This window comes from Syngnathus floridae, chromosome 6 (assembly GCF_059516105.1).
Source record: "Syngnathus floridae isolate MCC-2025c chromosome 6, RoL_Sflo_1.0, whole genome shotgun sequence".
NCBI classification, from domain to species: Eukaryota; Metazoa; Chordata; class Actinopteri; order Syngnathiformes; family Syngnathidae; genus Syngnathus; species Syngnathus floridae.
The window spans coordinates 14,472,605-14,499,889 of record NC_142418.1 but is presented as its reverse complement, the minus strand read 5'-3'; the positions used below and the strand labels follow the sequence as shown (position 1 = coordinate 14,499,889).

The following is a 27,285-nucleotide window of genomic DNA, read 5'->3' as shown; positions in this document are numbered from 1 at the left end:
ATACATTAACAACGTGGTAATGATGTCGCTCTGGCGGCGGCGACGTCGGTTCCACGCCAAGGCGAGCGTCGGCCGGACAGATTAGGGACTTTTAAGTACTCCTCCCGGTGAGCGCTGCCACGGCCAAGGGGAGCAGCTGGGAGAGGCCGCAGATGGCCGCCGGCCCTCGACTCGATTCAAAGATGCATCCTGGGGAAAGCCAATGTGTAAATTTGCATCGGAAAGTACGACGTGCTCAAGACCGCATTTGAAGTCCTGATTACAGAGGCCGGCAGTCGTAAGACGCCTCGGAAGAATATTATTACTCCTCATTGATTGGAGAACAGACACTACGTTGCGTTCCATTAGGAGGGAATCATGTCAATACCAAGCACCGTTGGATGGGCTGCTCGAGGCTGGATTTACGCCACGTAGTTCAAGAGACAATTGCCATGTGGCCCCATTTAGTTGTGGGTCGCGGCGGTGAAAAATGAACTGGTGTACATCAAGAAACATCAAAAGCTATTAAGTCATTCACCGCCCAGTTAAAATGGACATCTATAGCCGTCAATGGGAGTAAACGAGTTGAAAAAAAAACCCACATTCCGCAATAGCACAACACCGTAAGCAAACTTCAATTGCTTCATAGTTTCCTCCTCCTACTTTTTTTCTATAACAAAAAATCCACAATAACAAAACTCCAACATCGGCGCATCGGTGCCCAACAAGTCGACCGTAGAAGTTGCAGACGTTCTTGTTTGCACGCACCAAAGCTCCGTAAACAGATTACGTTTGTGCGCAAGCAGATTGCCGGCCGGTGTGAATCTGCCTTCGAGATAAAGGAGGATTGCGAACACGCTTGCTTGCTTGGGAGGTGTGAATCCAACGTGGATTACAGACTTAGTCACACGACGCGAGGTGGAATATTCAACCGCGTATCGGTACGCGGCGTAACGCGGCGGGAGACTTGTAACCTTTTGATTCCCAACGTGTTGGGACCGACTGTCTTTCGCATCAGCCTTAATCCATTCCAAAATAGGAAGAAGAAAAAAAAAGTCGCCCGTCACATCGCGACAGCATTGTGCCCCAGTGAGCAAGTCAGCAGGCGGACCCCCCGCATTTCAGCGATACACTCCACTAGCAAACTTCCCTCGAGGCCTTTTTGATGTGTCAGCCGCTGCTCGGAAGAGGAGGAGGAGGCGGCGAGCAGCCTTGTACAGCGCCACAGATATGATCAAACGTATCAGGAGACAATGTGAGAGGAGAGCAGTGCCTCCACATGTCAAGAGGCGGCGAAGAGAAAGGTCAGTGGATTGAACTTCGGGCTGAGTGTCAAGTCAGCCAGGGGACTTTTTCCACCCTGGAGGCGCAGATTGTGGCATACTGACACAGTGGAACTTGGCAGATCAATCACAGCCTGAAGTGATGAAAGCCTTGCATCGCAAAAAAATGGATCGTCATAGGTCATAGACGCACTCTGGATCCCGATTTTTTGTGAGGATATGTTCTCAGTGTGTTTTTGTAGCACTGACTTTTGTCGAATCAAACTCCGCTAGCTTAATGCTAATGTGAAACGCCATATACCGGCTAACGCAAATTAGCATTTATGTTGCGGTGATTACAAACCTTACAAAAAAAATGCTATTTTAACCCAAATGGAGCTAAAAAGATGGCAACAAGCTAAAATTAGCACAACAACAACAAAATTAGCTTAAAAGCATGTGATCATAGCAGGGGTGCGAAAACTAAAATGAGGCCATGACCGGATTCTCACTCCTATTCAAAAACTGCTGGTACAGTTAATTAAATTTGACCCTGGAACACATTCACTTTTTTTTTCATTTTTAATAAAACCCCATACTTGACTCACAGCTTGGCATATCAATGCACTCAACTGTAAACGGATACTTAGTGCGAGGTGGGGGTCGTGAGTTTGACTACTTGGAGGTCACGTTGACATGTTTTCCTATTGATCTGCTCTTAAAGCCTCTCCATTTTTGTGTTATCCACAATGTACAAAAAGGAACTGGGTCCCGGCTTCAAGATGGATGGCAAGTGATCCATCTTGACTGAAGGTGAAGCCTCATAAAGTAGAGGCAAACAAAGTCACACTGCGACGGTATTTTTAGACAATGCATTTTGGAGTCAAATAAATATAAATAACTGGGGCAAAGCAAAGGGGAACGCAACAAAGGAATAAAAAAGGTGAGTCAGAGCTGCTGGACTATTTTCTGTTTAACAAAGCCGCTTTGAATGATTTTTTGAGTTTCAGTCGGAGGGGGTGAGAAAATGACGGTCATCTCACGCCTCGCGTTGAAAGCAAATTCTCCGCGCCGCGATGAGCTTATTGATTCAATGTGCTCTTAAAAAGAATAGCGGTCACGCCAAGGTTTTCACGACAAAGAAATTGAGACGTGTTTGACTTGTCGGCTCCAAGTGGCTTCCCCTCTTAAAGAGGAGGCAGCCATGCTGAAAGCCGGCCGCCGACTGACGGATGTGTCAAAGTGTCCGAAAAGTCGAGTTTTTCGACAGGGATTGTTGTGTCGGTGGACCGTGAAGGCTGTCGATTCAACGTCTGCCAGATTTTCTCGAATGCTGATAATGATGTCACGTTTATATTTTTTTTTTGGTGTAGCTCTGCCAGTCTCCTGTTGTTACTCTGGCAATTGAGCATCGGCTAGCGTAAAACATCCGTCCGTCCGTCAGTAGTTGGGCCATCGGGCCGTTGTTTAAAGCGCACTTTCGTCATCGCTAAATAAAATAAAAAATGTATAATAAATAAAAATTGTAATGTGATGGCTACTCGGAAAGTAGTCAATTCTATTTTTACAGGTTGATAAATTTAACACAAGCAGTAGCCACAATCAAAATACATATTCTTTATCCTCTGCGAAGAATGATTAATATTAGGATTCTATTTTATTTTTATATTATAGTTTGGAGTCCTGCTGTGGACATAAATGTAAAACCACAAGCTAGTTGTCGGCGGGATGCTAATTAGCTTGCTGGCTACTGCCGAGGTGCCCTTGAGCAAGGAATCAAGGCTCGAGTGGTGCAGAAGGTCCCTCATACATACGCTGTGCAACGAAATATGCGTTGGCGAGCCAGTTGAATTTCCCCTCGCGGAACGATAATGAGTATAATAAAATCCAGATTAAATTCAAACACACGTCCCTGCAGAAGCCTTTTGATTTGACACTGGCGATAAGAAATGAAGATGAAATAGTATTTGCGGATCACTGATGACGTTTGTGCCATTTGCACGCTCAGCAGAAAGCCGTAGTCCAAGTAAATATACGATGTTATCGATTGCTCACTCATTTGCATTTTAGTCGATTAAGCGGCAAAACTGTGGGGGAGGCCAAGTTCAGCTGACACGTCAGTCATCACTCTCGCGCCGATCTATAAAATGACAAAAATCAGATGCTGATAAAACAATCACTATTCTAGCGTTCCATTTCCATTAGTTTGAAGGAACGCGTGAAATGTGACTGGCAAGCGCCATTTAGACAAAACTAGAGCCGCGCCAACTCGCGGGCTGCCACGATATAGTGAGAAGTGGACTAAACCTTCCTTTCTGATGCCGATGATAATTCGTCAATGTGTCAGACTGTCGCACTGTTGCGCCACCTACTAACGAGGAGGACTTAATGATTTTGTCTTAAGTATCGATGCCTGGTATCGGGAGCCTCTACGATACCGACAAAATAAGCCCGCTATTGGGCCGATACCAGTGCTCGCCCGTGCTCAGAGGCCTCTCACCCCCATTCTCGCGATTATCTTTGTCGTCATTTGCATGCAGCGTGCGGCCCTGTCACGACAGCTTGACAGATGCACCGCAAGTGACACAATACTCTGCTCTGAGAGGCTTAATGGAAGCTCAGACGTCAGCCATCACGCAAGACGCCACCCAGAGCACCTTCAAAAATTGATGAAGTCCAAAAGGAGAAGGTTAATGTCAGAAAGCCCAATCTGAGTCCCCCCCCTGCCGGAATTCATTTGTTCATTGGGCGGAGTGGGTGGGGCCGATCATCATGTGACGATTGCCTCTCAATCGGCGAGTGACGTGACATCACGTACAATGGGTGAAAGAAAAGTCGAACTGCAGCAAATTCATCGCATAAATGCAAGCTTTTGACACTCATCCTCACCCACGTTGTGAAGCTCCATTTGTATTCACCAGCACAATTGCACTTCCTCAAGATGGCCAATTAATGAAGCTGTCACTCTGTCATGGAAGGCAACCACGAAGGAGCTCGTGACCTCTAAACCACTTGATAAAATGATTGCCTATGTGAATATTAATTTGGGGTTTTCTGGATTTTATGGACCATAAGGATGAAGTTTGGCTAGAAGAGGATATTTCATGAATGTGGAAAGGATGCGGGTCGATTGGAGCGGAAGTCAGCCGGTGAGTAGCAGCTGTTGACGGAAGTCGGCACATCCTGAGTCGTCCGTCCTTCCGACAAAGCTTCGAGTCTTCATTCACACTCACATCAACAAGCAACTCTTTGTTGACATCTGCACTCGCCTTGTTTACAAAAAAACAAAGACGCTTTTGATGGAGGCCGCAGTGGCTCGACAAGGCGACCCCTCGTTAGGCAGGGAGATCGAGCGTCGCCAGAAAGCCAGCAAAAATAAAAAACAAACGAGACTTTGATGAATTATTTCAGCATTTCAGCTTTACATCAAGGCTACGGGTCTTTTTGTTGCTCGCGTGAGCAAACGCTTCAAAATGAAGTTTGACTCCACACAGTTGCAAATAGGGCGACTACTTTTCCGGTCATCGTCGATAACAGAGGCTCGATTCGACTGGCGGGTTGAAGATGAGGTTAGGGTGGGTGAAGCAGAGTTCAGCCATTTTCACAATCGCTAATATGGCAAACTAATTGAGATTATTTATGGTGCGGCTGGTAGCTTTAATATTATCTGTTCATATTTTATATATTCTTTTATTCTTATTTTTTAGTTATTGTTTATTTTATTATTATTCATAGACGATAAGGTCTATCTTATGCAGAGTTCAAAGCGTTTACTGACATGAGCACAAAAAAAAAAAAAGCATTGCACAGAATTTGAATGGAATCCGCCAAAGATGAGATTTATTGGAAACAAACCTCCTCCTTGGTACAAGTATTTAATTTTAATGTTCATTTTTATTCATACTGTGGGAGTTCAGCAAGATGCAGACAATAAAACCTCTTGTTCAGATTCTTTCTATCAGAGTTAATAAAAGGCTGTTTGTTATGTAGCATTAGAGGCTGTAAGATTATGTATTACCATATTTATGGAGGAGTAAAAGTGGAGTTAAAAACCAAGCGAAAAGAGAATAAAATGTGTCATGTACATATTGTAAGGTCATCTGTGAATCAGATCTGCGAGAGGGAGGGCTGCGCCACTGTGAGAGCGATCACAGCCGACTTCAATCAACGCCAATCAAAGAAGCTCCTCCTCTTCCCTTTAAACGTGACATGCTCAAGAATCCTGACCTGGCAGAAGCACACAAGCGCCGCAAAGAGCAAGAGATTGCTTGAGTGACACACAAAGAAAATCTGGCCGCAGTGGCCTGGCGACCAGATATGGATGAGAAGATAAAATAGGGTCTCCTATGCCTGGGTACACAGGCCAGGCGGGCACTTCTGCTCCAGGACCTGACCAAGCGGAAATTTCCACTCCGATGCGTGCATATGTGTGTGCGTGTTGGAGATTCGAGCAATAACTGGTTGTCAAAGGAGCCTTATTGTTTTCCTGAGTTGTGGCCTAGCATCAACCATAGAGGAGGATAGATGTGCAGCATTGATTGACTTAAGGTGATCTTGAATAAAAATAAATAATAAAAATGAGTGATCTCACAGCAGATGTGTCAGGGAGCATATGATGTATATTTGACCTCCGGGGATGTGACCTCTAAAGTGCCTCTCTCGCTAATCACCGTGCTAGCATCCCACGGAATGCCTTTTATTAGACTTATTTAATTCTTGGGAATCCAGAAAGAAAGAAAAAGAAAGTCATAATTTAAGACAAAATGTTAGCGGCAAAGAGCCAGAAGCTTTGTGGATAAAACTGACCAATCCGAGAGGAGTGTCAGGTCAGGTGACTGCTGAAAGGCACGTTTTGAGATACAAGCAAGGTTGTGGAACAAATTCTACTCATATCTCAAGGCACCATTGTATTTTTCTTGGACACGGCCATAATTTTCATTCTTGCTTACGACAGTATTAACGCCATTATTTGTGCTTAATTTTATATTTAAAGCAGTCAGTAAATTTGTGCACGGTGCCCCTTACTTTATCAAATCGTAATTAAGAAGTTAATTGCTTATCAAAGTCATCTTACTCGTTTTGCATGCAAATTGCGAGGCCAGTTTTCAGTCTCATAAAAGAAATGCTTGTTTGGTGCTCCACACGCGTCTAACAAATGTTGACTTTTTTTTTTTTTCCACCGATAAATAAATCCAACAAGGGCTTAGCAAAGACCTGCATAAAATGTTGTGTTAGTTAGGGTTGCAAATGTGGAAAAATAACAACTTTATGAGTGTTGTCACAAAATAATCTTGGCAATGAAATATGAAACCATAAAAAAATATTCACATCAGAGGAACAGAAAGGACGCCACCTTTATTTTTTTTCCTCCCATCAGAAACAAGTGTTGATGTTTCTTTTCATTTTTTTGTAGTGCTTGGTATTATGTTTTTCTATTTCTGTGTATAGCCTCTCCCCGAGTGGAGGCAACTGCACAAAGATGAATCGATCAACTTTCTTTTGAAAGCTTGGAGTGGGATGCCGGAGGGGAACATCCCGCAGTGTATCGTGCGACCTCGCCCCCGTCGGCCCGCTCGCATTCCACAAGTTGCTCCGAAAGCCATTTGAAGTGTTTTAACACGCTTAGTGTGAATGGCCTCCTCGGGCTCTCGCGCTCTATTTGGCTGATGAAACGGCTCATCCCCTCTGTTGAACATCTCGCTATTCTGTGTTTGAGGAGCGTTACACAAACAACAACAAGGTGCTTCAGCCGCGAGCGCAATTGAAAGCGTTTCTCCATCTTCAAATGTTCGCTGGTCGAACTTCCATTCAAGCTTTTTTCCATGAAAAGCAAAAATAGATACTGCTGGAAAATTTGCACATAAATAAAAAAAAATGGTTTGACCAAACTTTACAAAATCAGACCGAAGGTTCTCCAAAATGATGCATAAAAACTTTGAGCTAGCTCAATGCTAGCATCGCTAACATCAATGAACTTGTCCTTCTCCCATCCTCTCATTATTTTATTTCCACGCTGATACAGACCTCAAACTTCCATTGCCCCCTTCGGCTCGAGCCCTGCTTCACACACACTTCCTGCCATGTGATTGAAGAGCCTCATAAAGCAACACACACACACACCCCTCTGTGCTTGGGAATGAGTCGGCCATCTCTGCAGGAGAGTGGCGGGCGTAACTCACTTTACAATATCAAATAATCACCGCTTGTGATTCTTGTCTCCTGGCTGACTTGCGGGGGAGTGAAGGAAAGAGGGGAGGCGAGGGGGGTGGGGTCATCATTTTATGACTTTTAAAAGCATAGGTGAGCCGCGAGCAAGGAGGGGAGAGTCGTCTGAGACGACAGAGTCCCGGGGGGACCCCGAAGTGAAGCCTCGCCTTGCGGGTGGCGGCGCCGTAATGAGTGTTATCAAGCAAGCGCCAGAAGACAGGTAATGGCGGTGCGATTTACGAGGAGCCTTGCGGGATGACCCTAAACGGAAGCGGCCGTAGCTCAGCGCAGACAGCGCTAAGGCTAAGGGAAGACTTAGATGGCAGCATTGTGATTAAATAGACTGCTGATTTTATGGCCGCTGGCACCAACAAGCTAGTCAGTGTTTATCAGGGCGGGTGTAAATTTGAAAAAAATCGCAACGCTGATGACTCTTCTCAAGGTGGGCTCCAACGCTGCCACATATAATAGCTTGACTTTTTTTTTTTAAGACAACACAACTGCGGGCGGGTCGGTAGTAGCATGCAATACTGAAAGATTTACAGCTGATTCAAAATCAAAGTCAATACACGCATACTGGAAATGTTTCTAGAATAATTTACGTTTTAATCAACACATAACTGCTTCATGAAGCCTCTTGGTGTTTCATTTCGCAATCAGTAGCTCGCACCTACTTTATGCTAGCAATCTGTTAGCTAAGTATGCTAGTAGCATTTCAATAGGAAATACGGATTCAATTATTTTGATTACTTTACAAATCAAATGCGTAAGTCAAGATACCACAGTACATACAAAAGTGAATTCCGTCTTCATGTGGACTTTCCTTCACTAGTCAAGCCGGCAGCAAAAACAAACACAATATTTGCTCGGACCGTGCCAATGTCCACACGCATGCATTTGTGCAGATAACACTCATGACGAGGTCTACTTGAACCAATCCGATGTTCTCAAACATCAGCAGAGTGACATCGCACTCGCGATGGGATCGCCACTTCATAACGAGTGCTTCCTAAAATTGCAATCGGTGCTTCAAAAAAGACATCATATGCATTTTTTTTTTCACAATTCCAAGAAATTCACTCAGCATATCGGTAATAGAAATCAATTTCCCATAATATTTACCACATTAAAAAAATATTGAATTGAAAATGAAGTCGCTTTCACTTCAGTCATGATAACTATTCTGTCAGTGAGAATTCATTTGCATCGTAGAAGCTAGTAGTTAGCTAGCAGTTAGGTAGTAGCTGAAAGTTTTCGTCCGCCGTTCGTGTTGGGCATTTCTGAAGGTTCACGTGCCAGTTTGAGGCCGAGCCGCTATCGTTGACAAGCTGCCGCCGCCACTCCGCTTGTGTAGCCAAATGAAACCGTGTAGATACATTTTCTAATTACTGCCGAGATTGCGCACACGCACAGTTAACCGTAACACACCTGCAATCCCTAATCGGTGCTCAAGCTCTGACATGTCAGTCAAAAATGATCCATGTAAAGCGAGGTTTCGACCCGGCTCATGTTTTCATTGAATCTCATTAGATTGCAACACATCCATCCGATAGCATTTGACCTTTGCACTTCCCGGACCCATTTCTTGGATTGTGTGGTATTTTTTAATGCGCGTTTAAAATTCCGGCATACTCCCGGCCGTCGACGTGAGGACCTCCAGTGAGAGCAAGATTCATGACACGGGCTGATCCCGCATCCATCATCCATCGAGCGGAAGAGGACGGCCGCAGAAAAAATAGCAGCAGCACTGGCATGGATCATTTTGGGGGCACTTTGTCATTGTCATATTGCGGCGTCCCACCAAAGGTTGAGTTGCGGTATGGACCAAGCAAACAGGCAGGCCCTGTCTGACTTACAATGATTTCTACCAGCTTTCAAGTGAACTTTCACGATAAATCTAAAATGCACTAAGCGATCCATTTTTAGCTTCATCCTGGAATTTCAAATAGTCTTGCGATTGCTGGATGACTAGCAGATTTCAAAATCAAATAAAGCCTGAGAGAGATAACTTGACAGGTGCGACATCAGCGAGCGCAGCCAATTTGTGATTTCAAAGCGGGTGCAACCTTGTCAAGCGGCTTTCTGCTTCACGCTCCTAAAGTTTGCACTCACAGTAGAGGCGGATACAAAAAAAAAATCCGGCCTTTTGATTCGCTCCTGCAAGTTCCCCATGCCGTAAACATTGTGCTCTCTTCTGCCAGTCAGCTGATGCCTGGCGGTGGCCTCGCCTGTTGTGCGGGATCAGAGGCGCGCTCATCAGGTGGGAGCTAGTTTCCCAGATTCTCTTTCCCGAACTCTGCTCTGAACTTGCCTGACAGCTCGCACGATTTTTGTCGCCGGCTCCACGAAGAGAGACGGCGGCGGATGAGGGATGAGAAGGTCGGACGGTGCGAGCTCTGATGTCGTTGGGCCGTGGTTGATTAACGTACGCTCGGGTGCAGTTAAAAGTCGATGGCGGGCAAAAAGCCTCATTTGGATGAGGGATGATATTTTGAATTTGGCTTCATCGCAACATCCTGTGTTTTCCAGAGCAACTTTTTCAAAACACGGGTTGTACTCATCAACCTCAGGGAAAGTTTTTCAATTTTGGTTGAAAAGAACTTACATTAACCTCCAGGATCCCTCGCCGTATGCCGCTCCTCCCGGTCGGTACTGATGTTTATAAATATTTAATCTTCTCATAAATGAACAGACACCGTGAGAACTAGAAAAATGAAATGAAACAAATTAATATTTGACTTTTCAGAACTTTCACATACACAACACCTTGTGACTTCACAAACACGTTACAAGCACATATGGACACAGCACAATAGACGTTACAATTAACAACTTAAGTCGACAACACAAAAGTAATTCTTTAAAACAGTTACCGTGTGCGCCGTTGACCATTTGTAGCCAAAATCAATCGCTCCTCTCGCCGTCCATTTTGGTCGTCACTCTACTTCCGTGTTCAGCGCGCGCAATGCAATCTCCCGTACGTAACATCCGGTTCTGAAAAATAATGACAAATTAGCGAAGAAAACAGCAAAATAAATCAGGAGAAAAAAATTAGGGAGAAAACAGACAAACTAAATTATTGTGAAATGTGAAATATATAATTTATGAAAATTTATGCAGTCATTTACACTGGCAGCACCCCAGTGTATTTTTTTTTTAATTGGTACTCTGTCATAGCAGCTAGCTAGCGCTAAGCCACTGGTGTCAAACCCAAGGCGCGGGGGCCAGATACGGCCCGCCACATTTTATGTGGCCCGCGAAGACGAATTGTGCATCAAATTCGTGTGTCATTACTAGAAATTGCAAATTGTCTTCACTTTTAATATCTTTTTTTTAAATATTTGACCAGTTTTCACTCGTCTGATTGGAAAACAAGTTATTTGTCAGTTTGTTTTGTAGCTTTTACTGTATATAATGTGAGGTGCTCATACATTTATCTGGGTTGACAGTCCTAATGGCCCTCCAATAGAAGCAATGTCGACAATGCGGCCCACGAAAAAAATTAGTTTGACACCCTTGCGCTAAGCTACCCAATGAAAATTGGGTTTTTAACATTGCTTTTTAAGGGCTAGTTCTCTTTCCATTTTGAGTCGCCAGCGATTGGTGCCCTAATCGTAGCAATACACGTGCGGTGCGGGCATAATTTTATTTACTTGGAGTCATGTTTCGATTTGATCTCAACTGAACTGATAGCATCGGGCTAGGCTAAGACGCTATCAAGGCGACGGCTCAGACCTCGAGGCGCTTCCTGTAACGCGGCAAAGATCCTGCCAACATTTGGGGCATGATGGAACACCCATGCTGAGTCACAAGGCCGAAACAATACAGGCCAACATGATCTGATAATCCCAAAACACATTTCCAAGATAACGCCGCACATAAGCTGCGGCAAGAAACCTTTACGGCGCTAAAAAGAAAATAAATAGAAGCGATATCTCTCCATCACCCATACAGGTTTGCCATCAGGGCTTCAGAACTCAGACAATCCCAAAAAAATATGTCAGCTCAGGGACAAACTTTTAAAAAATACGACGACGCTATGACTCTTAATAATTGCGGCCACTTTGACACTTTTTTCGTTGTCTGCCACGACAAGTCCAGTCAAGAGGACATGCAAGAGTACTTTTTTATCGGGGTTCAGGCCTGAAAGCGTCCGCTCGGGCAATTCAACACTGACGCGGGGTCAACATTATCGTTAGCGATAAGACGAGAAATTGTAAAAGCGCAGTAAGCCGCTCAGCAGAGTGAACCAAGTTGCTGATTCTGGATCAATTTGCAACTTTGCAACTGGCTAAACAACGGTTAGGAGAAAATGGTGTTCTCTTCATTATTGCAAGTGCATTTAATTAGCAAGATAGCTTTGAATTAGCAGACGGAGACGCGGCCGGTCAGGAGAGCCAAATTCAAGACCTTGAGTTTTTGAATTGAAGACTTTCAGATGATTTTTTTAATAGTCTAATTTTTCATAACATACCCCAGAACCTCATCGTTCTTGGTGGTTCAGTTCTTTTCGGTTGACTTTAACATATTTGGATTTTTTAAATTTTATGGCTAATTCAGACTTTGAAAAAAACATCATGATTGAATGAATGGTTATTTTATTTTATTTATTTCATTTTTTTGTATTTTTTTAATTTTATGACTAATTCAGGCTTTGAAAAAAATGTCATGACAATGAATTGATGGTTAATTTGATTTAATTTAACCTCCACCGAGGCCGCACAGAGATGACTTTAGACATCCACCAAACCGTTGCCCTTGGATGTAAACAGTCCCGACAAAGACAAAAGTAGTGCTTCCGCCGCAATGTAATGAATACTTGTGTAGTTCTTGAAGTTTTCCAGCCAAGAAGTATTGTCCTGCTAATTAGACACCGAGGGGGGTGACGGGGCACCAGTGCAGGCAGCGTGTATGCCGATGATGCTTTCTACATTAATTTACTTGGACGTTGCCGTCCCATCGAGTCAGACGTCCGCTGAGTATTTACCGAGCATAAATGTCATCTGACAATATAAATATGTATAACTCGCCGGGTCTTTGATAAATGATAAGGACACGCAACACCGCGGCACTCTCTATATTCACTTTTTATTATTATTATTATCTAAGGAGGGAGAGCCAATTAAGTTTCACCTAAGACGACTTGAGCGCATTTGAAGTCATGTGAATGACAGAGTGTGAAGAAAAGGAAGCTTGGGTGCAAAACACCCGAGGGCCTTTTCGGGGTTTCCCGGGTCACGGCGGCATTCCGGCGTCGCTCTGCATTAGCAGTCGAGCACAATTAGTGGGAACCGCGCAGTCCGAATCAATGCGCTGCTGTCAAACTCATTATGGGACGGATGCTGAAGGCGAGAAGGCGACAACCAATCAAGGTGGTGCGGATGTCTGCCAAAGCGGAACAAAAGTGGAAGGAAATGTGAGTTTGTTTGCACGCTGGGCAAGAATTTAGCACACTGCTTTTCCCGAAATGATTTTTTTCTTTGTAATAAATTGTTTGAGCTGCCTCGAAAATAATCAATCAAGCAGGTAAACGCGAGAGGACTTTGGACAGCAAAATTCCATCTCAGACCAACAAATCAAACAAAAATTACGATGGCCACTAAGGAAAAGCTGCTGAGATGAAATTCACATCAAACAGCACAGATTTGAAGAAATGAAGCCATCAGGACAAACCTGTGCAAATGTATAAAAAAATTCAGCGTCAACAAAGACAATATTTAGTTGTCATTGATGCTGACAAGAGATTTCACAAAATTAGTGACTAATTTAATTTGTATTTATTTATTATTTTTCTTCTCTCCACATTAAGCAGGATTTGAGAGCAGTGACAACAGCTTTATGTTTCGCTGAATATATGAGCATATCCTTTTCATTCAGACTCATTTCTGACTGTATTCTGTTCTCTAAGAAACATTTCTTACAAAGCGCTTTGGGCGCAAATTAATTGCACTTTTCGTGACCGGTTCTCCGTCGAGACCAGACTGCCAGACAGTCATGCTAAAGTGTCTCCATGGGAGAAACTTGCTGCCATATTTTCACATGCCACCATAAGGTCGACATTAATTGCCCGATTGAACGAAGACACGCTACGATGGACCGCGACGTCTCTCCCCGCTCTAAAAAACCTTGCGGGCTTTTTATTTAAATGGAAGATGCGCGCGAGCTGGCAAATAAGTTACGGCTCCGACCTCCCGCTGCAAGCAGTCTCTCTTGTTTACATGAACTCTGCAATCCCCCCCCCAATCAAGTATGAGCGCTTTGATTTCCCGGGAGGCTTTTGCCCGCGCCAAGGTCGAGCAACAAAGAGCTACCAAACAACATGGTGGCATTTTTCAAAAAGCACAGCAGGAAAAATTTGGTTTCATTTTGCCACTCAAGTCAATTAGACGGATTATTTTGATTCGTCATCTGAGCAGTGAGAAATTTCAAGTTGGGTTGCTAAATTTACAGGAATTCATCGTCTGATGAATCCGCTACTCGGAACGATTTGACTTTTGCCACTCGAAAAGTGTCCTTTGCTGAAGGTTCGTCCGGCAGACTTTTTAATCTCGGCCACCCTGTCGGGGAGGCGGATTAATTATGACTCTTACGGTTGAGGGTGTGCGTGGGGAAGAAAAAAAAAGTGTGTAGGGGGTGACAGGATTCTCAATTAAAAAGCCAGTCTGATGGACGTGTACTGAGCGCCTTTCCAGACTGCAAACGTCTGTTCAAAGAAAGTCGTCTTCATTAAGCTTTAAGGTCGTCTTTAATCCGCTTTTAAGACCTCGCTTGAATAAGCCAACACCTTTTGTGTTAAAACACGCCTGTCCCATGTCCTTTACACGTTTACATTTAGCTCGTCTTAAGTCCATTGATGGGTCCTGAGATGGACCGGCCGTTTGGGGAATCTCCTGAAATTCCCGATGGCCAACTCGCTCCCGAATGAAGTCACATTTTTGGATGTTTTGAGGATTTCACAGCAAATTTATGCAACGGCATAAATTACAAACTCCGTATAGCAGCTAGCAAGACCACGTCGGCTCATACGAGCGCATCTAGTAGTTAGCGAGTTTCAAGTTCTTTTGAAATTGTGTGTGTAATGTTTCGCCGAGGGAAATAAGCAAAGCCTAAATTTCTTTGGGATTAGCCAAAGTGGATTTAAGTGGCGAGCAAACAATAGAGAACTTTAATGCCCTTCATTAAACAAAGACGTCTCGATGTAAACATGACCATCCCGGGGAAATAGCAACCATTTGGGCTAATTTTATCATTTTTAACCGATTAGCGCTCAAGCTGCTTGGTGCCTCGTGAGGGGTTTGTGGACTTTTACGCAGATTTTGCTGGAATCAATGAACACTCCCGCCCACTCCACCAAATTGACTTTCTTGGTACTTGTTGAGGTCAGGACAGCGTAATGCGTGGTTGATCCCCGTCACTAATTAAACGCCACATGGAGTTGTTATTGTTTGCTAATTGCTTGCTGAGAGATCCTGAAGGCGCTTTGTTTCGCCTGGGAGCTTTTTAGATCGGCTTTGTGCAACACTAGCAGCCTACCATGTTCAGGGCAACAGTAATGAATCACCTCTGTGTATTCATTGGACGTAGGAATATGCACTATGCGAGCTGGCTAACGCAAGCTAGCAAGCTAATCAAATCATTTGGGCGCTTTGTCTCGACTGACGATTTGTATGAACTTGATATTAACGGACAGCGGCACCTGATTTTCATGGGAATGAGGGGTGACGATTGGCCAAGAGTTGTCTCACAACGGCGCACACTACCCTATTCAATTTCCGCGAGTTAGCTTTTTGTTTTCTTCCTGAGGTCAGGAAAGGGTAGCGATGAGCTGCAACCTCTTTCTGGTTTCATCAGCAAATCCTAGCAGCGAGCAGCATATTATGAACCATCAGAACTAAAGTAGCTTAATGCGTGACAGCGTCATCAAAGTACACACAGTCACACCTCTGACATGAAACCACGGGCAGTGCTTTTAACACCCACCTGTCTGCCATTTCCACCACGTTCGGATATAATTTGTGTGTCGAGGAAATATTTTATTGCTAATTTACGCACAATGGCTCACTCGTACTCCAGTACTTGTAAAGTGAAACCCAGTAAAACAATAAAATCCAGAGTCCACTTCTATTGGTTTATTTCAAATACCGGAGAAGTTGTTTATTGCATTTATATAGTTTTATGCAGACAAACTTCATTATTTTCCCTCTTGCACTTATTTACCAATTCAAATGGAAATACTCTAAGGGAATGCAAATGACTTGTTTTCCCCTCAACTAGCATCTTAAAACAAACGTGATTTAGCATGTGTGTGTGTGTGTGTGTGCGCGCCACTCAATGAAAAGCCAAAGTTGTAAGCACGGCAGTGGCAGACGCGTCTCGCAGAGCTAAAAAGGCTTTTAGAGCAAATGTTCAGGGCTCATGAAATAATGAACCTCGGCATAGGGAAACAGCTTGCGCATCTTTGCAAAGCTTGACCTATACTGACCTGCAAATGGAAGATTTGGCATTTTCCAATCTGAGTGTCATTAGAATTTACATTCAAATCAATGCGATTCGATCATTGATGACCATTTCGTCACCCGGGTTCGACCGGCTTTCATTAGACAGACTTGTGACGGTAAATGCAAATTTCCAGCATCGCTAAAAGGCACACAAACAAAAGTCAAATATGACAAATTTTAAAGTATATAGGCATCAATCAACAATCCTTTATTAGAAATGGCAGCACTTCAAATTAATATTTTTTTTTTTTTGACTGGCACTTCATAGTTAGCCATCTTCAACCCTGATTTAATATAAAAAGTGTCAATTATTGAAAGAATTACCAGCCCAGGGACTATAAATGTAAATCAGCTATAAACTAGCATGCTAACATTAGAATTTTTACACACATTTAATGTGCAATAACAATTTTATATAAATAAAAATAAAAACTGATCACACATAGTACATCCCAAATGTCCTCTTAAAATATTGGGAATTCTATGGAACCAAATGCTGGCCTACTGGAAGTGGACCACGGAGACATTTGCATGCTGCCAATTCTAATCCTCGGAATTCATTTTCTGGGCATAATTTGACATCTGTACAGTAGGAAATGCAATTAAATGCCAAGTGATGTGAAGTGCAGAATATAATTAAATACATCCAGTGACTATTCGCGTCTCATGGAGTTCACTTGCACGCCTAGTATGTATAATCCAGCACACTGGTCTAAATATTTACACTGGTTAGCTTTTTTTTTGTTTTTTACACTGGCATGACATTTGAGAAGGTCAAAAAAAATAATCACTTTAAGCTTTCCAGCTGTCAAATCTGTAACTTTTAAACATCATGATGGCTGGAGCATTTTGATGTGTTTTGAAGTCACGACTTAAGACTAAATTAATGGAAGAAAACTTTATTATTGATCCATTTTATGAGATGTTTGGGCTACCCTGAAAATCTTGGGGCACCCTAAGGCAATAAATTGCCTGTGCTTGCCTAATTGTATGTCCGCCTCTGCTGCACAACGGTGATGAAAAACATAATTAAATCCCGTAAAAGTGATAGTTTGCTTTGAAATGGGTATGCTGGACTATTAGTGCTCACTATGTTAAAAATAAAATTAACCTCACGTTGCACATAGAAGCACAAAAAAAAAATGTTAATGTCCAATGACATTTCAGCCTGTCTGTGTTGCTATGTCTAGCCAATCTACCCCAAAGCTTTCCAATCAATGCAAATAATATTAGCAACAGGACAGTTTTACTAATCTAAGCAGATTTCAAATCTGCCAATCACCTTATTTTGAGATATTGATAAAGTTTGTGGTCTCCTGTGACTGTTTTATAATCAGAAATTAGAATTAATTTGATGTAATTTTTAAGAATTTTTTTTATTTTGCTTCATGTATCAGAAATACAATTATTCAACAGCCCGAGTACTCCTAAAGTGCATCCGTAGGCTGAAGCCAAGGGTCCGGTTTTAAGGTATGGCGGAGCAACCGATTCCAACGGGCAACTCTGAGGCGAATTGAAATCACGCAAAAGGGCTGCCTTGAAGCAGCGGCAAGGCAGAGGGGACCTGGGGACTTCCTGCAGAAGAGGGCTGTTTTTCAGGCCTTTGTGCCATTTGAATCACTGCAGGTTCCCACAGCCTCAGGCCATGCTATATAAAGCCCAGACAGATGCTGGATTTTCCACATTACTGCCAGGGAATTAAATGGGTACGATGGCGTGGCGGCCATGTTGCGGCCGCCGTCGTCATGCGGCATCCGCGGGGGTTTTGCTCTTGCGGGTCGCCGACCACCTGTCTCCTCGTTATGAGGGACATTAGCCAGCATGCAGGCCATTGCGCAAGGCGTGCTGCACGAGGGCTAGCAAAATCATTAGCGCGCAAGTCCGCTACGCTACATTATGCTAGGGGTGGCATTGAAATTGTATGACTGCTGGATTTGGTTTTCTTTTGGTAAGCAGACTTCCTGCCAGGTGTTGTTGAGAGTGTCCAATTGGTCAGTGGCAAATGGGTCGAAGTCTTTAGGATTTAGGAACAGAACACCCGACTCTCAAAATGTTCAAAATATGATTCCAAACACAAATGAATTAATATACAGTGGTGCTTTGAGACGAGTTTGATTTATTTGGTGTTCATTCTCAAATCATCTTTTCCCATTGAAATGAATGGAAAGTTCATAAATCCGTTCCATCCTCCCAAAAAAACAAAATTGTTTTTTTTTAATGAGAAAAATTCTGACTGCTAAGTTTAAATAAACAAAAACATTGCCTAGTATATAAAATGAGGTTTTGAAATTTTGAATAATGAAGATGCTCTCTCAGTTCTCATACGTGAAGACGTAAAGCTCCAACTAAGTTTCGGGTTCGTTTAAATGCCAAACTGCACTCCTGACCAGATGGTGGCAGCAATGCACTAAAAAACAGCAAATGTCATGAACTTGTTGCTCTCATTTAGCCTCTGATGCAATTCCTTTCTGACTGTACGTGAAGCACTTGTTATACGCGCAGTTGAATGTTCAAAAGCTGAATGGGTGATAAAATAACCTCGTAATTAAATTAATTGAAATTTTAAATTAAAAACAACTGAGACGGTGTTGGCCCTGAAGTGAATACCATGAACTGCTGCCAGCTTTTATGTTAACTAAGCGTACTTGTGAGATCCTTTGAGCTTGTGCCGGCGGCCTCAATGCACTTTTCTGAATGACGAGATAACCGTGAAGGCTAAAACGTAGGTAAAGTTTATCTTAAAAATCCGCAACATGAAAGCCTCAAAACAATTTTGCACCATTCCGTCACATGTTCAATACGATGGCTCTATTTACTTGGAATGAGGCTGATGCCAAATCTTGATCGATAGCGCCATTAGGCAAAGCAAACCATTTCCTTTGTCAATCTTGCAATTTCTGCATCCTTGGATGTTTGCATAGTCCAGATAGCCTTTACCCTGGTGTGCCTTATCAGGTGCGAGGGGGCAAATTAGAAGGGAAAACTTGGCGCCTCAGTTTGCTCCATCGACTCCTGAGTACTGATAGCAAAACAGTCTTGACACTCCATAATGGCTTTCTCAGAGGATCTTTGTGGACAACCCAAAACCTAAATCGCCTCGACACTATCGCCGCACGGCAGGCCAGTCGCACCAGAATGTTTCAAGCGCTGATTCTCGCCGAACCACACCTTCAAATAATCTGCAACGAATCGTCGCCGTATCATTTTTACAAAGTGCAGAGGTCAGCATAGGTCGTGCCTATTTTTGCGTTTTGTGTGTAGCCTCTTTTTTGTACACAGCTGCTACACACACAAACACAAACAAACACGAATGCTAAAATCAACAAAATAACATTCATTCAAAAATGAACACGTTTCTGACGATGCTACTTACTCCCGCCGACGAGTTTGAGGATTAAAATGCACATTTCAGGCTTAGCGCCGATTACAATATTTATATCAAAGTGTAAACAAAGCGCAAGCGTGGAGCAGATAATGGCCACAACGTTGCACAATGGCTTTGTTGAACAGCAAGTACACACACACTCTTCCCGACCCTATCGGGCTCATTAAATTATATCGCCTCCATTTTTGCAAAGAGGCCGAGACATTTTACTACTGTGCTTTTTACGAGGCGTGCTATACAGTTGACTTTCTTCCGAGGCTGTGGCCACAATCCCCCGGACATATTCATACCTCCACATTAGTCATTCACCTCATCTACTCCGCTTGGAAAAATGGAGGCTGTGGGAGTTGCGCATTTATTTCCTATGTTGCCTGCACAACATGTAATGTGTGCTTTTTGTCGTATTAAGCCTCTGCCATTTGTTCTTCTTCTATGGGGGTGGCTATATGATAAGACCATATGGTGTGTGGGGGTGTGCACACATTATATTGCATGGCTTCCTTTGCTTTGAGCATTTTGCCTCAAGTGGAGCTCTCCCGTTGTGTATTTAGCATTCTCTAATAGCTGCAACACTCTCTTGGAATGATGGCTCATTCCACTATTGGAAGAAGTTAGCCTAGCATATAATTTTTTGTTTGATTGTCCATTTCATACTTTAGTATTCAGCACTGAAAAACATACAAATTAAAAATGGAAGAGGCTAAACGTCACTTGTGGGTGTGCTCAGCGAGAGGCGGAGCCGTTGCTCCAGCGCCAGCGTAGCGCTACTATCTGCCGATGTACAGTAAACGTTTTGGCACAAAATCTGTCGCTTTGAGACCAGGAGGGCAAATGTTGTTCAGACGAGCAAGGCCATCTGGCGCGTGGTGGAGACACCAGCTGGAATGAGGCGGCACCGCCGCCTCGACGGGCCTGCTTGCCGGCCGGAAGGGAGCGGGTGCGCGCTATGAATCATGAAATGCTAAGAAAACTGGCCTACAGTTTTTCTAGCCCATTTTAGGAGGCAACCCACGGAAGCCCAATGCTGCTACAGTAAAAAAATTACAGTTAAAGTTTACAAAGACTAACTTTTTTTGTGCAAGATTAGCTTGCTAGTATATTAAGAGTTTGTCATTTAGTTAAAATGAGAGTCGGCTAGTTGGTTCACTGGTTAGCAAAATAGCGAGCTGCTAGTTAGCTAAACAGTTTGATGGCTATATTCTGGAAGCTTATGATTTTACATAAAACAACATTTTGTAATTTTGTAGAGTACAAAAAATATGTTGACCCAACATCATCTAATTTAAAAAAAAGTTATAAGCATCCTCCAATATGTAGCCATTGACAACGTTGCCAGAGGCAGCCATCTTGGAATCATGTGACCGAAAATACGTTTGGATGTTGAATTTCCGCCCTAAGCAGTTATCACATAGTTCAAGCAACGCAGTAGTATATTTTTCACTTTGTGAGACAAAATCTATCAAACGATATTTCTCTCACAGCCTCATGAGGCAGAAAATTAGGGCCGCACAGAGAGCAAAAAGTCTCAAATGACTTTTTCTTCAGCAGATAGCTATAGTTAGCTGCAGGCTTATGTAAGTAGGTTGGTAGGTAAAAATGTAACACAATAAGAATAAAAAAATGTCAACGTGACCAGATTCTCAAGTGTTCACTGCTTTAATTAAAAACATTTTTCAAAGCAGAGTCTCTAACTGGCTAAAAGGAGCAACAGCAGCTCCGTCTTGGATTGAGCTGTTTTTCTCCTCTCTACTTTGATTAACCGTCTCATTTCATTGCATCGGCGAAGGTTATTCTCCGTGTGGCGCAATTCTCTCAACGCGCAGCGAAGGCAAATTGGGCGGCGGGGTTAGAGGGCGCCAGCGACACCGCTCCCGAGGTCTCCGCATCAATACCGGGCAGAGACGGTAGCCTGAGGCGCCGAGCGACCCCGGGAGAAAGGCGATGGGGGCGAGGTTGGGTAAGTCGGCAGCCATTCATCAGCAGCGCCGACGGGGACGCCGGAATATTGATAACCTCCGGGCGCGCTCGGCCCGAGGCTTACGTGCAGCGGTGCTAATGAGGGCTGACGGTGAAAGGTCAACGACAGTAAATACACTGGGAGAAGTGAGGTGGAATCGCCCTGGGTGCAAATGGTATGCGATTGGCCCCCGTTGAGGAGCCGCCCTGTTTTCAATCTGTATGATAAAGACAGTCGGAATAATCACAGGAGATAAAAGCCACCGCCAGTCCAAAACAACGGGAGCCAGATGTGGCCAAACTCCTCCAGACAGCCCGCTGTAAATATTGATTTTTGTCTTTGCAGCTCTTTCCATCAATGCCTCAAGACTCCCCCCCTCCCTCCCCTGTTAGAGTCCTAGGTGGTTTGTATAAAAGTCGCACAGCAAAGTCACGCTATGCTTCCCTCACTCTTAACTGTAATCTCCAGTGTCCTCTGAAACGTCCACTATCCCGGCTGGCCCAGATGCTAAAAAAAGCTTCTCTTCTATCAACCTGCACCTGAAGGCAGCACGGGCCGCCCGCTTGTTTTTTTTTTACTCGCCTCTGCTGTGTATCCAACGTCTGCAGCACTCCATACGGTCATCCATACTGCAGTGGAGCAGTCTCTGGGTGCCTGTTAGCAAAAATGCTATCGAAAAGCGAGCATGGGTATGGGGGGGGGACTCTCGATATGGAAACAATTGAATCAGATGGAGAAACTGGATGCAAAATTAATTTCAATTGGATTACAATGTTTTCCGAAACAAGACAGAACTTCCAATATTATAGTATGTTATGGAAATTTGTTTTATAGACTCCCCATCACATTGCTCTGCCATGAGAGATCATCAGAAGTGCCACAGGATATCATCAAAATTCATGTAATTGGTGTGAAAAATATTATTAATCTACAACAACTAATGTCATCCAGCCATGTGGTGACAGGCGGAATAATTAAATGCTCTACCATGAGAAGGCAGAAGGTGCAATTAATCTGCGCTTCCACTCATAAATTAGACCAATAGCTTTGTGTTTAATTAAACAAGCCCATATTTCATGCTGTGAGATAATTGAGGGACAAAATAACATTAACAGATCATAAAATAAAGTATTAACAGGGTTTACAAAGTATAATCAATCATTAATTATCGGAACATTTATTTCATAATTAAAACAAATGTTATTTTATTTTTTAAATTATTTTTATTTTATATATATTTTTTTTCATTTTATAGTTTAATTTATATTTTAATTTATTTTTAGATTTTCTGGCCAGTCTTTCGGATTTGAAATTCGATTTTTTTTTTTGCCCGCCCCACACCGCTTCTTCAAGTATGTTTTCTCTTCACATGTTCTGGAAAATTCCCATGACATGGTTAGAGCGCTTCAAGGTATCTGACGTGCTACGTCGTCGCATCTTTAGTATTTCCTACATTGCCTCTTCATGAGTGAGCGCCATCTGTCCTCCACAGCGCCACCATGGCAACAGACTCCTCCATCTCGGATTGGGGCCACCAGGGTCGATGGGTAGCGAGCGCTTCCCATCTTCTCTGAATGTGGATGGAGAGTCTCTGGAGGACCGTGGAGGACTATTTCGGAGGATTCATGGTTGGGGTTGGCCCATATATGTCAGCACCGCGCGCCGCTGTGATGTTTCATTAACCAGCAGGTGCATCTCTTACTTGTCGGAAGTTTTCACAGAGAAGGGCACCTTCATTTATGGGGCACAGGATGCAATTTTGGAAAGTTTTGTTTGATGAAAGACCTTAATCGTCGACATGAGGGCAAAAAGCAAAGATTTCATTTGCGTGACCACATGATGCATATCACCATGGCAACGTGACGCAACGCTTTGTAGGCGTACCTGCCGAGTCATTGGTGCTGCATCAGAGCTCGCCAACGGATGGACCTGAACGAAAACAACCTTTCGTCCCCCGTCTCGTCCGTCATGGAAGCCGACGGAACCTTACATTACGAAGCGTGGATGAGGACATCTTGCGATGATATTCTCCTCCTCCATCTGTTAACGAGAAGTTGTCGTGACATGTTGGAATTAGAGGGAGGTGTTGCTGTGACGACTTTGATGCCATCCAAATTTTGTTTAGTGCAGAATTATAAGCATAAAATAAGCATAAATGCAGACAGTGAATGAACGAATGACATTTTAAAAAAGAAAAAAACTAATCTTATATGAGGCAAATTTGTGGGTGTCAAACGGCAAACATCTGGTGATGTCGACCACAAGTGTTAAGTGGTCAAGTCAAAAAATCACTGAATTAAATGTTCAAAATGCGTTGCAGTATTTTTAACATAATCCATCTGTTCAGTGTAGATTACTGACGTGCAATTAATTTGGGATTATCTTTAAGAACTAAAAACCATTAACTTTTAGAATAAAAAAGCAGTAAAAATAATAAAATAATAATAATAATCTAAAAATAAAAAAATCATTAACTTAAACATTAAAAAAGCAGTAAAAAAATTAAAATAATAATCTAAAAATAAAAAATAAAAGCAGTAATTGACAGACAGACAAAGTATTGATCCCCCGGGGGTAAATTCAGGAGCCAGCAGTTAGATACAGAAACATGCGGCCTTCATATTAATTCATAACTGGTTGATAAACGGAATCATTTCTGACTCAAGCAAATTAGCTGTAATCAAGGCTGAGTCAATGTTCCAATCAAAGTAATTGATTCTATTGTCTATTATTACAAACCAAAACGTGCCGCAACAGTAGTAGGACATCATAAATTCAAAGCATTACAAGTCATTTGGTTCCAGCGTCATTTCATTTAACCTTTTTAGTGGAACAAAATAATCTTAGCACCGAGTCACACGCGCAACTTTTCACCTGATGCGAGACGACATGGCGCCTCACAAAACAATGCAGTTGAATAATTAACCAGGGCTATTTGCCGTTCACGCATTTTAATTATTAAGTCTTTGTGATGAAATACATAATTCATTTACAATATCTACAATTCAAATGTGGCCATGTAAGGTGTTCACTCTGCAATTTCTCTTACCTTTCTAGCTCGTCGGCGTTTCAGTATGTTTTTATTCCTGGAAGTTCCCGTCAAAAAGAAACACTCATGTTTATTTGATTTGCCACCGTGGCACAAGTGCGGAAATGGGAAGAAATTGTGAAGCTGCTTTACAACGGGGACCTCAGCATGAATGTTTAATGTTAGTGTTATAAAACGTGGATGAGTTGTGTGATTATCAGCTCAAAGGGTCGTTAATTGGATCAATATAGCGAGCAACTTTGTTTTGATCACTTTCATCATAATCTTAGTGCGTTAGCATATTAGCATATTTGAGTCATTTGATTGTTTAGGATTAGGAAGAGTTTAAAATGGAATGACTGTTCATCTATTTAAAAAACGGAGTATTAGCAAGAATGCATTTTGTTTCAGAACAAATTATACCAACGATTAACTGATTAACTAAACCCAACACAAGAGAAATTCAATTATTTTAATTCTTATTTTTAATTATTTCATCTCGCCTCTTTAAGCAACATCCCCTAGATTAAAAATGTCCAATTATGTATTCAATGCCACAAAGTTTCTCTTCGGGATGAATACGGTAGTGCAAGTGATGATTATAAATTCTTGACTTTCATGTCATAAGGAAGGCATATGGGATCCTCGTCTCCACTCAAGGTTACTGCAGCTCAAGAGTAGCTATCACACAGTCAGCTAGAAAAGTGCTGACTGTGCAGATAAACTTAATCAAAAGATTCGACTAGATTCAAAAATTCTTTAAAAAAAAAAAATATATATATATATATATATATTATAGGCCACATAAAGGCAGAGGCACTCGTTAAAGGTCTTGGCTCCAAAAGCAGGGGTGATGTTTTTAAGACTGAAATAACAAAAGCACCTATTCTCCATTCTGACTGATGTATCCCAAAAAAGCAACGTTTCCCCTCGCAGTGAAATGAAAATGGTACAAGCCATTCATTCCTTGTGTCTTACATCATTCTGCATAAATGAGAATGTCGAATGTCAAGTTCAAAACGGCATGTAACTCAAAAGGACACTCGTATGTCCCAGTTCTTGTATGCCCAAGAAGAAATGTTGGCCTTCAAATTTTTACCATGCAGGTTTGTACTTCCTACTCAAGGATGCATTTAATATTTAGCGAGTCACAATGTCTTTGCTCTGGTTGGTTTTAAAAATTGTCTTTTCAGAGTTGAGGATGTAATGACATTTTCGTTATTGCTGATGCAACTCGTGCGGTTGAAGTGACCTGCTTATGCAAAATAAAAAAAAATAAAAAAATCCCTTATGCTTTAGCGTCGCCGGCGACTTCCGATGACAATGACGGAAATGTATTTGTCCCGCCAAAGAGCGAAGCTAAGCTGTGAAAAATTGATGACACACTTTCTTTGAGAGCCTCCTAATGCGGCAGAAGAATGGCTCCATGCGAGTCCTCGTTGACTTTTTTTATTTTAATAATGTCACGCTTCTGATTTACTGGCCTAAGCTGCTATTTTTTTGGCAGAGGACAAAAAAAACAAGTGACAAAAATAACTTCTGCAGTACTTTAATAAGTAAAAAGAAAACTAAAAGAAAACTAAATTACTAATAATGAATTAACTGCCACTCACTAACTCCCACGTCACTCACCAGAGTAGGCCCTGCCTTGCAAGCCACACAATTCAAAGTCCCAGTCACGTACATGATAGCAACCCCAAGTGGACAAAATAATCCCTGCACCTCATGTGCATATTTTGTATTGGTATCTTGTTTCTGATTACTCAGGAATCTTACAAAAGCCACAATACTGTTGTTACCGGAAAGAAAGAAGATTAGCACCATGTCAAATTAGACCACGTTTTCCACAGAAGAACACCAACGTAAGGAGTTTGGTCATTAGTAAAAGCACTAATTGTTCTCTGAAACACACGTTCGGTTTGTTTATTGAAGAGCTAATTGCGTGAATCCTGATGGGAGCGCTTTCAAATGGAAGCAATTATTAGCGCCGGAGCGTTCATAATGTGCACAGCCGCGGCTTTACGAGGAAACCCGCACGACCTCCGCTACGCCGATGCAGTTATTGAGGAAATAAAACCAAAACAAAAACAAGGGTAGGTGCTTGTAAATCTCAGGTTTGTCGCTTATCTTTCAACTGACTGCCCTCTTCTGAGTGCTTCATCACAACTCCCACCTTCAGCGTTTCCTCAAAATCCACATCCAAATCCCAGGCAGGATAATCTCATCCCTCCACTCTGATGTACTTCCATTTATCCCGGCCTTGTACTACCGCCAGCTCAGGCCCGTGTTAGGGGAAAGGGAGAAATCGGATTTCTTGCGCTTACCCCTTGCTATGGTTCTTCGCTAAGGTTGTAACTCCCTCAATCGTCACTCAATGTCACCCCCCCTCTCCTTCCCGAAACGCCGCGGGGACACAATGGCCGCTCTCGTTTCTTATCGTCAATGGAAGCCGGAATACGATTGGGTGCGACCAGAGAGAGCAGAACATGAGCCGGCAGGCAGCATCAAACCTTCTCATGCCATGAAAACCATTTGCCCCTTCAGCCTGGAGGAGAAACAAATAAGGTCTGAAATTGCTTGAGGTGTGTGTAAAGTATGTTGGGATACTCTAGGCGTCCATTTGTATCCAATTTTAGGCCCTCTTGGAATTCTTTCATTTTATCCGGATAATATATCTTTGGGTGGGCGTACGGACGGATAGACGGTCTTTGTGATACGTTTGGAAGGAAACCAGACTAATGAGGACTTGAGCCAAAGTATCTTCTGATTGATGATGACGGACGCCGGCAGCAAACTCTAAAGGCTGGCAGGGTAACTGTCGACAAGGACGTATTATGAAATTCCATACGAAACTTCAGCAATATTAAGCACCCAGTGTTTTTTTTTAGATTAAAAAAAAAAAAAAAGGATGCTCCGTATTTGTGGAAGATGGAGAGATGTGCGGAAAACAACGCGTAAAAATGGAACAT

At 42.7% G+C, this 27,285-nt stretch overlaps 1 protein-coding gene and 1 long non-coding RNA gene across 3 annotated transcripts in view; one reads left to right on the top strand and one right to left on the bottom strand.

Moving 5' to 3' along the window:
• The window catches only part of hmg20a (high mobility group 20A), a 71,233-nt gene that overhangs the window by 43,245 nt on the left and 703 nt on the right, over nt 1-27,285 (bottom strand). Inside the window, exons 1-2 of one of the 2 annotated variants that reach the window (XM_088379501.1) lie at nt 10,322-10,440; nt 10,054-10,152 (exon numbers count right to left, since the gene is read on the bottom strand). The gene's annotated coding sequence lies outside the window, so the exon portion shown is untranslated. Of the gene's footprint in view, nt 1-10,053; nt 10,153-10,321; nt 10,441-27,285 lie in introns of those variants that run through there. The other variant, XM_088379503.1, reaches the window with a different exon arrangement.
• On the top strand, nt 4,684-5,833 carry LOC148396751 (uncharacterized). The gene is made up of 2 exons (XR_015859161.1): nt 4,684-4,816; nt 5,337-5,833. It is a non-coding gene; the product is annotated as an uncharacterized LOC148396751 (long non-coding RNA).